Genomic DNA, 14,480 nt, shown 5'->3' on the forward strand with positions numbered 1-14,480 from the left:
CAAGTAATTTAGGAAGCTGGCAGCCAGAGGTGGCTAATGAAGGATGAAGAAGGGGAACGGCAAACTAATGCTACAGGGAGCACATAGTCTGCTAGCAGGGGCAATATGAAGCTAACACATTACAACCAAAACAAGTACTGAGACATTGCTCATTGTGAACTTCAGAGTCACTGTTTTGGAGGATTTTACTGAAGATTACACAGACAGACAGACAGACAGAAAGACTGATATAGAGAGATAGATAGATAGATAGACAGACAGACAGACAGACAGACAGACAGAGAGACAGACAGACAGATAGATAGATAGATAGATAGATAGATAGATAGATAGATAGATAGATAGACAGACAGACAGACAGACAGACAGACAGACAGACAGACAGATAGACAGATAGATAGATAGATAGATAGATAGATAGATAGATAGATAGATAGATAGATAGATAGATAGATAGATAGATAGATAGATAGGTGAATGGTAGGTAGGTAGGTAGGTAGGTAGGTAGGTAGGTAGGTAGGTAGGTAGGTAGGGAGGTAGATGGATAGATAGGTGAATGGTAGGTAGGTAGGTAGGTAGGTAGGTAGATGGATAGATAGATAGATAGATAGATAGATAGATAGATAGATAGATAGATAGATAGATAGATAGATAGATAGATAGATAGATAGATAGATAGATAGGTGAATGGTAGGTAGGTAGGTAGGTAGGTAGGTAGGTAGGTAGATGGATAGATAGGTGAATGGTAGGTAGGTAGGTAGGTAGGTAGATGGATAGATAGATAGATAGATAGATAGATAGATAGATAGATAGATAGATAGATAGATAGATAGATAGATAGATAGATAGATAGATAGATAGATAGATAGATAGATAGATAGATAGATAGATGGGTGGATAGGTGAATGGTAGGTAGATAGATAGATAGATAGATAGATAGATAGATAGATAGATAGATAGATAGATAGATAGATAGATAGATAGATAGATAGATAGATAGATAGATAGATAGATAGATAGATAGATAGGTGAATGGTAGGTAGGTAGGTAGGTAGGTAGGTAGGTAGGTAGATGGATAGATAGGTGAATGGTAGGTAGGTAGGTAGGTAGGTAGGTAGATGGATAGATAGATAGATAGATAGATAGATAGATAGATAGATAGATAGATAGATAGATAGATAGATAGATAGATAGATAGATAGATAGATAGATAGATAGATAGATAGATGGGTGGATAGGTGAATGGTAGGTAGATAGATAGATAGATAGATAGATAGATAGATAGATAGATAGATAGATAGATAGATGGATGGATGGATGGATGGATGGATGGATGGATGGATGGATGGATGGATGGATGGATGGATGGATGGATGGATGGATGGATGGATGGATGGATGGATGGATGGATAGATAGATAGATAGATAGATAGATAGATAGATAGATAGATAGATAGATAGATAGATAGATAGATAGATAGATAGATAGATAGATAGATAGGTGAATGGTAGGTAGGTAGGTAGGTAGGTAGGTAGATAGATAGATAGATAGATAGATAGATAGATAGATAGATAGATAGATAGATAGATAGATAGATAGATAGATAGATAGATAGATAGATAGATAGATAGATAGATAGATAGATAGATAGATGGGTGAATGGATAGATAGATAGATAGATAGATAGATAGATAGATAGATAGATAGATAGATAGATAGATAGATAGATAGATAGATAGATAGATAGATAGATAGATAGATAGATAGATAGATAGATGGGTGAATGGATAGATAGATAGATAGATAGATAGATAGATAGATAGATAGATAGATAGATAGATAGATAGATAGATAGATAGATAGATAGATAGATAGATAGATAGATAGATAGATAGATAGATAGATAGATAGATAGATAGATAGAATAATAAAATGAATACGAGGCCATATCAAGCAAACAAAAAATCTAACAAGTGGTAAATCGAACAAGCGACAGCTCAAACAAATGAACACATTACTTTGAGGAGAGATCGAAACAAATAGTACAACAGGCCAAACAAACGACAGATCTAACAAATTACATGTCAAATAAACAAATGATATACAGTAAACACAAATGGTAAATATAGTTCAAACTAATGATACTAACTAGCACTTTACCATTGTGTAAATACTGTTAGTCATTGTAACTGTTAGCCGTATCAGTTTGAGCCTGAATCAGACAGAAAATGAAAAGGACACAACTTAACCTCAAGCCTGCTCTCTAAAATAAAATCTGACAAGTTTCTTTCATATATATTCAGCTTATTAGCATGTGTAAGTAATATGAAACCTTCACATATCTTTTGCAAACAAATAATAGTTCTAACAAATGAATGGTTGTTCAAACAAACACCAGCTCAAATGAACAACAGCGTTAGGGTGTATCCAGCTACAAGCTCAGCAACTAGCCTAACTACATTTTTCTGTAGCTTAAGAGCAGCTCACTGATACAGTGTAGCTTTTCCAGTACCTCACTACTTTTTCCAGCAAGAGTAGCTTGACAACAGCTACAGTCCATTTATTGAACCTGCAATGGTCTTAAGCAGCACAGCATAGTCTTAGAAGATAACATAATACAATTGTGTATTAGAGTCAGCCATCTATCTGTATTCAAGGTGGCTGCGGATCAAGAGGGGAGATCCATGGTGTAGCATGCCACTTGGACACAAGTTGGAGACTTATCACCCAGGCCAGGGTGTCTGATGATCTTAGACCTGAAACACCCGGAGGTTCATCATTGATGATGTGTCGCACTGCCTGGTGTATTAAAGAAGGTAATAAAACTTATTTTTCTTTTACAGTTATTTTGTAAATAATATTTTTTTCAGGTAACAACAATTGAAATTTTATCCAAAAAGTATTCTAACAGAAGGCAAATAACCTGAAGTAAGAACATTGAGAAAATTTTCTTACCGAAATGGAGGCGAATGTTACTTTTATTTGGAGAAGATACCATGTTCTTAATCTAAAATAATTATTTTTGTTATTGCAATGTTATCTTTGTTGCCTGACCCTTGACCAACATAGGCTCATTCTGAAAATGTAGCCCTATATACATTTCTGGAGATCGCAAATTATGTATCCAGAAGTATGTATGGCTGCATTTCGTCTTTAAAACGGACTCTAGGAGGTGGTATGTTCCTTTTCGCGCTTACCAGCTGACCGATTATCTCTGTATGGACGGCTTTCCTGCTGTTACCAGTTTGTCCAGTTAGCTCGCCATGTACGTTGGAACACTTGAGTCGTAGAGACGAGTTGACCACGACGACGGGTCGAGTCTGACGAAGAACGATTCCAGAAAGCAGGTAAGACAAAAACAAAAGACAAAAAATAAAATAAATAAGTAAATGACAGGGTGAGTATGTGGTAAAATTTGAAAATGTGGTAAAAATCAGGCGAGGTCTTTTCTTTTTCGCCATTGCTTTTCAAAACTGTCACGGTTGTGTTTAGGGAAGTGTTTAGGGAAGTGGGTGGGCAGGTCAATCGTTGCTTTTGAAAACACTATCAGTTGGGTTTAGGGAACGGAGGAGGGTGGGTCAGTCGATTGTTCAGTCAGACAATAGCGGCCTCTGGTGGATTTACGTTAGAACAGCAGGCACGAATGGCACTTGTGAGAGAAATTTGAGATCTGAAACAAAAACAAAAAATGCAAAAAACATAGCTCCTGGAATGTATTTGGCGCTCTACAGAAATGTATTTAGCGGTACATTTTCAGAATGAACCTGGGTTGCTCTTGACAGTCTGCAAAAGGGATGAAAACTATGTGCAAAAAACATGGGATTTGACATCTTTGACATTTTCTATTGTTTTAAGTACCAAATATTTTACTTGCATAAATGTTTATTTATGTTTTTGCAATAAATACCTTTACAGTAAAATGTAGCTTCGATGTAACAAACTACTTTTAGGAAGTAACTAAGCTACATCTACAAAGCTATAGTTTCAGAGTAGCTTCCCCTACAACAAATCAAACTAATGCTACAGGTGAAACAAATAACATTAAAATGACCAACAGATTGAATGGAGTTGTTTCAGTAACTAGGAGAACTGTCTGTGTAATGGCATCAACAGTTTCAAACATTAATGCAAAACTTCACATTTTTAAAAAGATATATATTTTTTCTTCTTAAAGTCCACTAAAGTAGGTCGAGCATTTTAATATATGGCTCCTAAAGGTTGGAATATCATTCCTGCTAATGTTCGAGGCTCAGACACACTAGGCTCTATATTAACAATCTAGGCGCAAAGTCTAAAGCGCATGGCACAACAGCATTCAGGGCGTGTCCGAATCTGCTTTTGTATTTTTAGGACAGAAAAATAGAGTTGTGCTTATTCTGTTAATGGGTGTATTTTGAGCATAAAGTACATTAAACCAATCAGAGTCTCATCTCCCATTCTCTTTAAGAGTCAGTATGAATGCTTCACCAGTAAGAAAACAGTTAAACAAACTATCTGCGCAAGGATAAAGAACAAGCCTCCTCCATTCAGCCTCTTTACTTTACTTTAACTTTAACTTTACTCCTTTACTTTTGTGGAGTAAGGAAACTGTTTAACACACTCCACTGTAGCCATCTATTTGCCTACATATTTAATTTTTTTGTTAAGCGCAAAGATTTGTTTCAAAACTATTTCTAAATTCAGTTCTAATTTCCAGCAAATGAATAAATATGAACTAATACAGTCTTTAGACCGGCATTTAGTTGTAGTAGTCTATTTTAGTTCCTCAAAACAGCAACGTGCCAACAATGTGCCCTAACACACCTCCTTTTTAGACCGTAACACCCATGATTCCACAAAGAGGTGCAAATGGATTTGATATTTAAACAACGTGGCGCAAAACTGGAAAATTAGGGTTGCACTGGTCTAAAAATAGCAACAAATCGCCCCAAACACGTCTTGCGCCTTATTGCGCCGGTATATGATAGGGCCTACTCTCTCAGTTCAAAACTAGATTAAAGACTGCTACACAATGCAGCACATAACTATATGATATACTAGTGTGCTCCATGCAGATAAGTGGTGTTTACAAACCACCTGGAGGATACACTCTTCCTCTCTTTATACACTAGGCACTTTGTTAGAAATACTTGTTTTATATGGTTGTTCGTATAGCTAAGGATGCGCGAGTGTGCTCCATACAGGACAACTTAATACACAAATACACTTCATAGAGCATGTACACACAGACATCACCTATATACTATATAACTGCAAGGTAACTACATTTATATGTGCATATATATATATATAACTTTTAACTGATAAAGTTATTAGTAATTAGTTAATTAAAGTTATAAGTAACTAATAAAGTTATAGTAACTAATAACCTTAACATTTCTGATTTTGATTGTAATGCAATAATGTGCACCTTTTGTAAAGCTACTTTGAAATAATAACTATTCTGAAAAGTGCTAGACAAATAAACTTGAACTGAGTTCAATCGAACTACCTTCAGTCTGGAAGAGCCTGCCTGAGAATCTTCCACATCACAGGAAGGGGCTCTCCCTCTCGCGTCCCCAAGGTTTACTGTCTAATAGGATCTAAGCAAGGATTAAAGGCCACGGTGGATTGGCTTGGCATGCTTACGATAGTCTCTTCCTGCAGTATTCCCTTGATCACATGTTTTGATGGGGTTGGGTCGCAGTCTGAGCCAGATCAGAAGCACTGTACCTACATGTGGCCAGCAGCCTCCTAAGAGGCTTGCCCAGTCCACCTGAATTTTTTCTCACGCTGTATGGCACGCCACCCCAGACAGATCACTAGACAGCTCATGTCATCCTCGTGTGACTTAGTGAGAATCTGAAAGATCAATGTGACTGCAAAGGACACTTCGCCTGTCAGCTTAGTTGGACTCTCAGCAAATGAGAAAAGACTTTACAGACGAGTTAGCTGCATAATTAGGATCCCCAAGACTAAGACCTGTTTTCTTAAAGACTTTTAACACAAAATGCATTCTTGTGTTAAATAAGGTGCAACCAGTGGTGTAGTCCTAAAAAAAAGGTGGTGTACTATTACACCCGACCCAAATTTTAAATGAAAGTAGGCAAAGAAATGACGAAAGTCATTGTTTCTTTGATTCATTAGTTATATATTACATATATAAGCTAGCCTTGGCAATTGGCTGTATGTATCCAGTATGTAGCGTATATAATCATTTTAATACTGAAAAAAAGAGTCAATCAAGATAGTTACAAGAATTTAGTTAACTTTTATTTAAGTTAACTCAATAAGGCCTGTGCATACATGGAAAGACGGCTTTTAACTTTATTTACTGGCTTATTACTTTTCATATAATAGATTCCTTTAAACATCAGTCAGCCATTATGTTTGATTGTCACATTCGTGCATGCTTGTTTTAAACCAAACTATTAGGAACCTGTCTTCTGTTGTCGCTATTATATACTAGTAGTTACCCTTTTAAATCGCATAATGTTACGCGATTTATGAGTAGTCTTTGCCTCATCATTTTTAGTGTTATATATACAGTACAGTGTCATTCCCTGTAGCGGTGGGCAAGATTAAGACAAATGTGAAATACTGTTGTACAGGATTTTAGGATTTTCATTTTAGGGCGGATCAGGAACAGATTATTTTGGGGTAAACAAAGAAAAATGTATATACATTTACACACATAGACATTTTTAAGTAAGAATTTAAAATAATACACTAAAATTAGGGAAGTTTAATCAGAAAAATAAAAGAGTATACTGAAGGTGTATACTGAAGGTTTATTGATCCTCAGAAGTGGTAATACCCAAACAGCTCGTGGAAAAAAGTTAGCATACTGAGTATACGTGTGTATAGTAAGGACTACACCACTGGGTGCAACATAAAGTAAAAGAACAGACTGGAGGGTTCTTGAGAAACTGCAAGGGTCTTGAGAAACAAATCTCCTTAAATAGGATAGCTAATTAAAAAAAAATAAAAATAAAGTCATCATTTAGTTATCAGAAGTGTTGTGTTGATGTTTTATACCCTTCTTTTTTTTTTTTTTAAAGAAAAGTAACATTTTTAGAAATCTCCTTGTGCCAGTTCATTTAATGACAGTGAATACTGACCAGCATTAAAAGGATAGTTTACCCAAAATGAAAGTTTTCTCTACATTTATTTAATAACTGGTTTTAAACATATTTGGATTTCTTGCTTCTGTCAGACACAAAACAAGATATTTTGAAGAATGCTGGAAAAAGCACTATCGGCATCAACAGTGCAGGAACAAAAATTACTATGGAAAACAAAAGCTGTTCTTTGGGGTGTGACGACAAACGCATTACTGCTTTAATGAGATGCCAACCGCGGTGATGTGGTTGTTACATCATATATATATATATATATATATATATATATATATATATATATATATATATATATATATATATATATACTGTATATATATATATATATATATATATATATATATATATATATATATATATATATATATATAGGCAAGGCAAGGCAAGGCAAGTTTATTTATATAGCACATTTCATACACAGTGGCAATTCAAAGTGCCTTACATAAACAGGAATAAAAGAAACAATTATAAGAGAAATAAAAACAAACATAAAAACATATATATATATATATATATATATACAAACATATATATATATATATATATATATATATATATATATATATATATATATATGAGTAGGGCTGGTGACGGTTAACCACCAAACTGCTTGATTTCTGAGAGGGGTTTGGATGCAGACCTATTCCAGTTGTAATCTGAGCTGCATGCAATGCTTTTAGGGTTTTTCCACACCTGTCTTATTTAGTTTGGTTGAATCACACTAGAGTTCGTTTTCCCTCTTGGTGCGATTCGTTTCAGCAGGTATGATGGTACCAATGACACTCGACTGCGCACCAAAAGCGTACCAAAAAAGGATACCGAGACCAAGTGGCAACCTCCCGCCCTCCCTCAGGAAGCCAATACGGAAGTAACTAAAACTGCGATTCATCGACTCGCCTTTTGGGGGCTGACTCCAGGAAATCCAGATGATTTCTGACTGCAATGCTAAATTGGCCAATATTACAGCTGATAAAAACCTGTTTACAGCCTATCACAAAAGATAGCTTTGGTGAATATAGCTAATATTACCCTTCATGACAACTGTGAGGGGGGTGAATTTTTTTATAACTCTTTTTGTTTTTATTAGTTTTATTAAAGAGCCCATATTATGGGTTTTTGAAAATGCCCTTCCATGTAGTGTGTACCACAGCTCTAAGTGAAGTGGAATATCCAGCTAAGGCTTAAATCTGTAAGTGTACAGTGTTTAAAACTATTGATTCATCTATAAAAGAGTCGACTCATAGTGCTTCAAACGAGTCGTCTTGATAACGAGTCATTAGGTGTTTCGCGATGACGCAGCCACGAAACACAAGCCTCGCCAGTAGTTACGCGCGCAAACCAGGGAGATTTGAAACCTGCGGCCCCGCCCACTAACACAGAAAAAACACTAGACACACACACACAGACGCCGCCGGTCGAATGAAGTCACGCTGTGCTCAGATGGATAATATTGACAGTCTCTACCCAAAGATGAAACTGTGAAGAGTCAGTGGTTGAGGTTTATTCACTAGTGTAAGTAAGTGCGATTAAAATTGTTGCCTCGTTTACTCTAGCTTGCAAATTATGTATTTATTGTGTTTTGTTACTTGTTAACCTGGTACAGTACACGCGGTTACTCTTTATATTCTCTTATCACATGTAAGCCACGTTAAAAACGCGACGCGTGCCGCTTTGTTTACGGATTTAACGTTAAAGGCTTTTGTGAGCTCGCGTTCCACTGCCGTATGTCGTTGCTATGGCGATCGTAAGCTAGCTGTGTGTGTGTGTGTGTGTGTGAGAGAGAGAGAGAGAGAGAGAGAGAGAGAGAGAGAGAGAGAGAGACTCACGTCGCTTTCCCTAGTTTTTCTGAGGAGCGTTGTGTGTGTGTGTGTGTGTAAGAGATAGACTCGCGTCGCTTTCCCTAGTTCTTCTGAGGAGCGTTGTGTGTGTGTGTGTGAGAGAGAGAGAGAGAGAGAGACTCGCGTCGCTTTCCCTAGTTTTTCTGAGGAGCGTTGTGTGTGTGAGAGAGAGAGAGAGAGAGAGAGAGACTCGCGTCGCTTCCCCCAGTTCTTCTGAGGAGCGTTGTGTGTGTGTGAGAGAGAGAGAGAGAGAGAGAGAGAGAGACTCGCGTCGCTTCCCCCAGTTCTTCTGAGGAGGGTTGTGTGTGTGTGTGTGTGTGTGTGAAAAAAGCCTTACACTATGAAGCGTGTATGCACTGTGGCTACTTTTATATAGTTGATTACCAGCTGGGCATTTCACTCTCGTGCTGAAGCCTGTCACTGTCGACCAATCGCAGCAGGCTGTCATCGGTCCAATCAGCGCAGATTAGCTTCGCGCTGAGGAGGGGGTTGGGAACAAATGAATCGCTGGACGATTCATATGGGAGTCGTTGGGATAATTAGGTAAAAATAAATGCAGATTATAAGACCATCAAAGTGTTTTATGACCTTGCATGCATATTAGACTGTTGTTGGAGACCCTTACAACCTAAATATGACCCTATTTCATGTATAATATGGGCTCTTTAAGTCTGCATAATTAAGGGTGTGGCTACTTGAGTGACAGCTAGGTCTCGCTGCTTGCCACCTCAGCTGATTCCGGCTGATTAGCCACTGAACTCGTCATACATCGTATTTTTGTTTTGTTTAATGTTTCTTTACACAGTTGCTTTTGGAATTATTTCTTAAAATGATCAGATACTATAGCATGCTGTGTGCACTTAATTGTGCTCACTAACCGTTCAAGTTGCCTCCATTTCCAGGTGAGGGAAATTATATACTTATATACCATCTCTATAAATGTTTTTGTTTTACTTAAGAACATTTATCCTCGATATTTTTCCTTAGACTCCAGAATCTGAAAGATTGATTAGCTGTAGGCTCTAGAACAGTCGTCTGAAATGTTGTCATACAGTGTTATGCCTGGATTTCATAAATAGCCTTGCATTTACTAACACAGACTATATTTGAAGTATTTGGAAGTAATTTGCATTTTCCTCCTGTAGAAAAACATCATAAGAACAATGTTTAGTGGCTCACAGACGGATACTACATCCATATCTTATGCAGTCTATGACCGAGGCCTCCTTGAAGAGGTAGACTCGGTATGCTTTCAAATGAACCCTGGATCAGTTTGTTTGTGGTGAAAACATGATCCGAACTAGAACAGACCTAACCGCAAAAAGTACTGTGACTTTTTGGACTAATCCATCTGCCGTAGTCTGATGCGGTGTGCATTATGGGATGTGGAGGAAAAATATATGTTGACAGCACTTTATCAACAATTTTAAACAGAGAGAGAGAGAGAGAGAGAGAGAGAGAGAGAGAGAGAGAGAGAGAGAGAGAGAGAGAGAGAGAGAGAGAGAGGGAGAGAGAGAGAGAGGAGAGAGAGAGAGAGAGAGAGAGAGCGAGAGAGAGAGAGAGAGAGAGAGAGAGAGAGAGAGAGAGAGAGAGAGAGAGAGAGCGTATCACTGTGCTTATTTGGGTTAAATTATATTATATATATAATATAATTGTAATATTGACTAGAGAGAGAGGGAAAAACATTACCCGATGAATCGTTGGTAATTTTTCCGGAAGATGACCATGTTGCAGTTTATCGAAATTACATCACACGTGAAGTGACTTGCCATGCACCTTCACCATTTGCAATGCATTAAAACACTGTATTCCAGCCCCTGCCATGCTTCATTCTCGAAATTTATAGTTTGTCTAAAGTGATGTATACAAACTATATAGTATACTATGACCAGGGATACAATCAGCCAGTGCAGTCGTCCCTCCATAGTAAAAAGCAACATTTTGTGTTTACCTGTTTGTTTACTTGTTCCATTGGCATTTTCCTGCATGCTAATTCTGACCAATCGAAAAGCAGTTTAGAAAATACTTTCAAAACATCTGGCCAATGAGTGAAGTGGATTTTGTTACATGGTTCGGACCAAAACAATCCATGTGGTGTAAAAAGGACCCAAAAACGGCAGAAAAATGCTACAATGTATTATTTTTTGTCCTTGGTCCGGACCACTGAGTGTGTTCTGTCTGATATCAAAGGTCTGAGACTTGCATAATCAAGACTGCATGCAGATACTACTGTGATTTCTTGCTTCATCACCACGGTAACAAAAATACCCCCCCTCCAAAAAAAAATACATATACAGTATAGTATATGGTGTAATAACCACTTCACCGTGGTTGACATCTCATTACCGCAGTAATTAGTAAATGATGACAGAATTTTCAATTTTGGGTGAACTATCACTTTAAGGTGATTTAAGATGCAAAAATGTACTCACTTGAGATATGCTGTATATTCCAAGTGTTCTGGGGTACACAGTAGGGTTTAATGAAAACAAAATGCTGACCTTGACTGTTGGCCACTGTACATGACTGCCTTCATAGGACTCCATTAGCGTGGCAGTTCACACTAACAATCACGCACTCTCTACCATGAACCTTCATCCCATCCGGGTTATAGCACCATTGTAACCCCTCAGATTCTACTCACGCTTCTCAGAGCAGGATTCAGATCTGCATTAGGGGAAAGAGATTTACCCGCACAGACATTGCGTCTATTATGCTAACCCTAAAAAATCTCCCTCCCATCTGGGTTATGGCACCGATTAAATTCAAACCAGCATCTCATTTAAGTTTTAATTTTTTCATTGCCTATAGTTTGACATAAACAGAAACTTGACAGGTCCTCTGCACTGTTAACGTTACTGCAAACCATTAACGTTTTCAGTTTCGTGTTTCGATCAGCTCATCTAATGAATGAACCGCATGTATTGCTGACATAAAAAGATGAGATTAAAATCTAGTCTAGCCTATGGGCTAGGGTGGTCAAGTATCTGTTTGTGTCAAACTATTTTCATTGACAAAATTAACACTGATCTCATTGGACCAGGCTCATTGGAATTACATGCCTCAGCCAACATTTTTGCAAAACATAAAATGTGTTTCTCTGGGTACATTTCATTGTATGTTTCCGATGACAAATCCGCTAGAGGCAGCTGTCTATATTTTTGTGAATCTGAAATACATTACTTGAGGTGCATTTTGTTTTGCTGTCCATTTCAGATACACATCCCTGCACAAATCCATGTGAAGGCAACACTTGTCATACAAGTCACCAAGACAAACCACTGACCGAAACCCATCTAACCGTGTCTTCAAAAGCAAAGGTAAGAGAACTGTGCACTGTGACCATGTACATGTACTGTAGTTTTAGTTTGATTTTACATTGCTTTTATATCATACTATCTGGCCTCAGTTGCACCATTATATCATCCTGGGGTAAACTTTTGTACACAGTAGAGAACATTCTATTTTAGTACATTTCTCTGAAACCACACTCTCAGAAATAAAGGTACAAAATCTGTCACTGGGGTGGTACCTTTTTAAGGTATATTTTTGTTCCTAACTGGTCTTTAAACCATACATATTAACACCTAAAAAGTACCTCACAGTAACTTAAAGATACAATAGTCAACCTTAAAAGTACAAAAGTAAACATGAAAAGGTAGAAAAAGTATACACTAAAGGTACTAATGAAAAGGTAAGACCCCAGTGACAGATTTTGTACCTTTATTTCTGGGAGTGCATACTATACATGCCACAGTTTAAAGTCTGGATGTCCTGTACAGAGCACATTGAGTTCTACCAAATTTTAGGAAGTTTTATTATGAACATTTCCTCTCCTTGGTCTTTACAAATGTCTGACATTAATTTAATGACTAAGTGTAACATTCTTTTAGAAATATGGTCATATTTAGTAAACATATCATTTCAATCAACTGAATACGGTTTTTCCATAAATCAGCAACTCAGGAGGAAAATATTAAGTGCTTTGATGGATGTAACAATCGACAAATAAAAAATAGTTGACAAATAAACAACTCAAGAAAATATTAAAATCAAAATATGATTTTATGGCAAGACATTGATTTTATAGAAGTCCACCTGTAGAGGACACCGTGACTAAAAGCAAGTTTATTATGCATTTACATTTACATTACATAAAACGCACCTTTTGGCGTTTGCTTTCCACTATGCACATGAGCTGGCAACCAGTCCTGCATATGCAAAGTGTTCATGCAGACATTTGAGTATTGTACAACTAATCAAACATTGTACATATCTCGTTACAATACTTTTGCATAATTCTATTTCTATTTTATTATTAAGTAAATTAAATGAACTTTTTTAAGTGATTAAAAAGTTATTGTGTGAAAATTGGAGAAAAATGTGTGAATTTACACAAAAAAGAAACTTTTTTAAAAACATTGTTTAAAAATGTATTTAATGTTTTATATGTAGCGAAAATAAATTGACACATTTTAGATATAGCTGAATGCCTTTAAATAGTTCTTGAAGGAACACATTTGACACTGTTAAGGTAAGTGTCTTGTCACTGTAGTGGTACCTTTATGGATCAGATTTTTACCTTTGATGAAGATACAATATTGTATCTGCAGGTTTTAAAAACCAAAGGTACATTTTGGTTTCCCACGGTACAAATGATGTCCTTAAAGGTACAAACTGCAATGGGACAAATTTGTTTCTCTGTCTTAAGGTACAATTCTGTTCCATAAAAAGGTGCTGCCCCAGTGACAAGGATTTGTACCTTCTTTGTTACAACATTATACCATTTTTTTCTGAGAGTGTACCTTTTCGGCAACATACAAGACATTTGCTATACCCAGGACTAAAACTAAACGCCATGAACTCTCCTTTATTCCTCGTGCTCTTTAACTGTTGTATAGATAATTTGTAATGTTTGATGTTTTTTACTTTGTTCGTTTATCATGTCATATATAGTATTTTTTTTCCTCAAATATTGTTTTAAGTGTGTATTTGATGCATTTCAGGGAATTGTGCTGCAATACACTGTCCTGTCAGGATTTTAAAACTAAAGTAAACTTATGCTGATTTTACACACTGCATGAGTTAAAATCATTTATCAAACTGTCATATCTTTCATAAAATAGTTATAATCATTTTTATGCAAAGTTTGGTATAATAATTTTTTGTGATTTTAAATTGAAATTAAGTTCATCTTAGAGGTTTTGTGTTTATTCATGTCAGTTCATTTCACTATTTTTTTTATTCAAATGAGCCCTGTTGTCCGCCACAGAGCTCATCCCCTTACATTCATTCAGCCATTTTCCTTCGACTTAGTCTCTATTTCAGAGGTTGCCACAGCGGAATGAACCACCACTTACATTTGGATAAAATACCATTTTTAATTATCATTTAATTTAAAATAATTTTTCTTATGCTCTAAACAATGTAATAACATAAAAAGACATTTGTGAAATACTTTGTACACTTACACATCAGTCACTTTTGACTAGAACTATTAAAGGAACAAAAAGTTAAAAGAAA

At 36.5% G+C, this 14,480-nt stretch overlaps 1 protein-coding gene across 1 annotated transcript in view; it reads left to right on the forward strand.

Annotated features, from left to right (window-relative positions):
• The first annotated feature begins 2,521 nt into the window (after nucleotides 1–2,521).
• Nucleotides 2,522–14,480, forward strand: part of cacng6a (calcium channel, voltage-dependent, gamma subunit 6a) — a 46,291-nt gene continuing 34,332 nt past the window's right edge. Inside the window, exons 1-2 of the mRNA XM_056480424.1 lie at nucleotides 2,522–2,817; nucleotides 12,174–12,277. The gene's annotated coding sequence lies outside the window, so the exon portion shown is untranslated. The remainder of the gene's footprint in view (nucleotides 2,818–12,173; nucleotides 12,278–14,480) is intronic.

The sequence above is a fragment of the Danio aesculapii genome, chromosome 19 (genome assembly GCF_903798145.1).
Source record: "Danio aesculapii chromosome 19, fDanAes4.1, whole genome shotgun sequence".
Taxonomy (NCBI): Eukaryota; Metazoa; Chordata; class Actinopteri; order Cypriniformes; family Danionidae; genus Danio; species Danio aesculapii.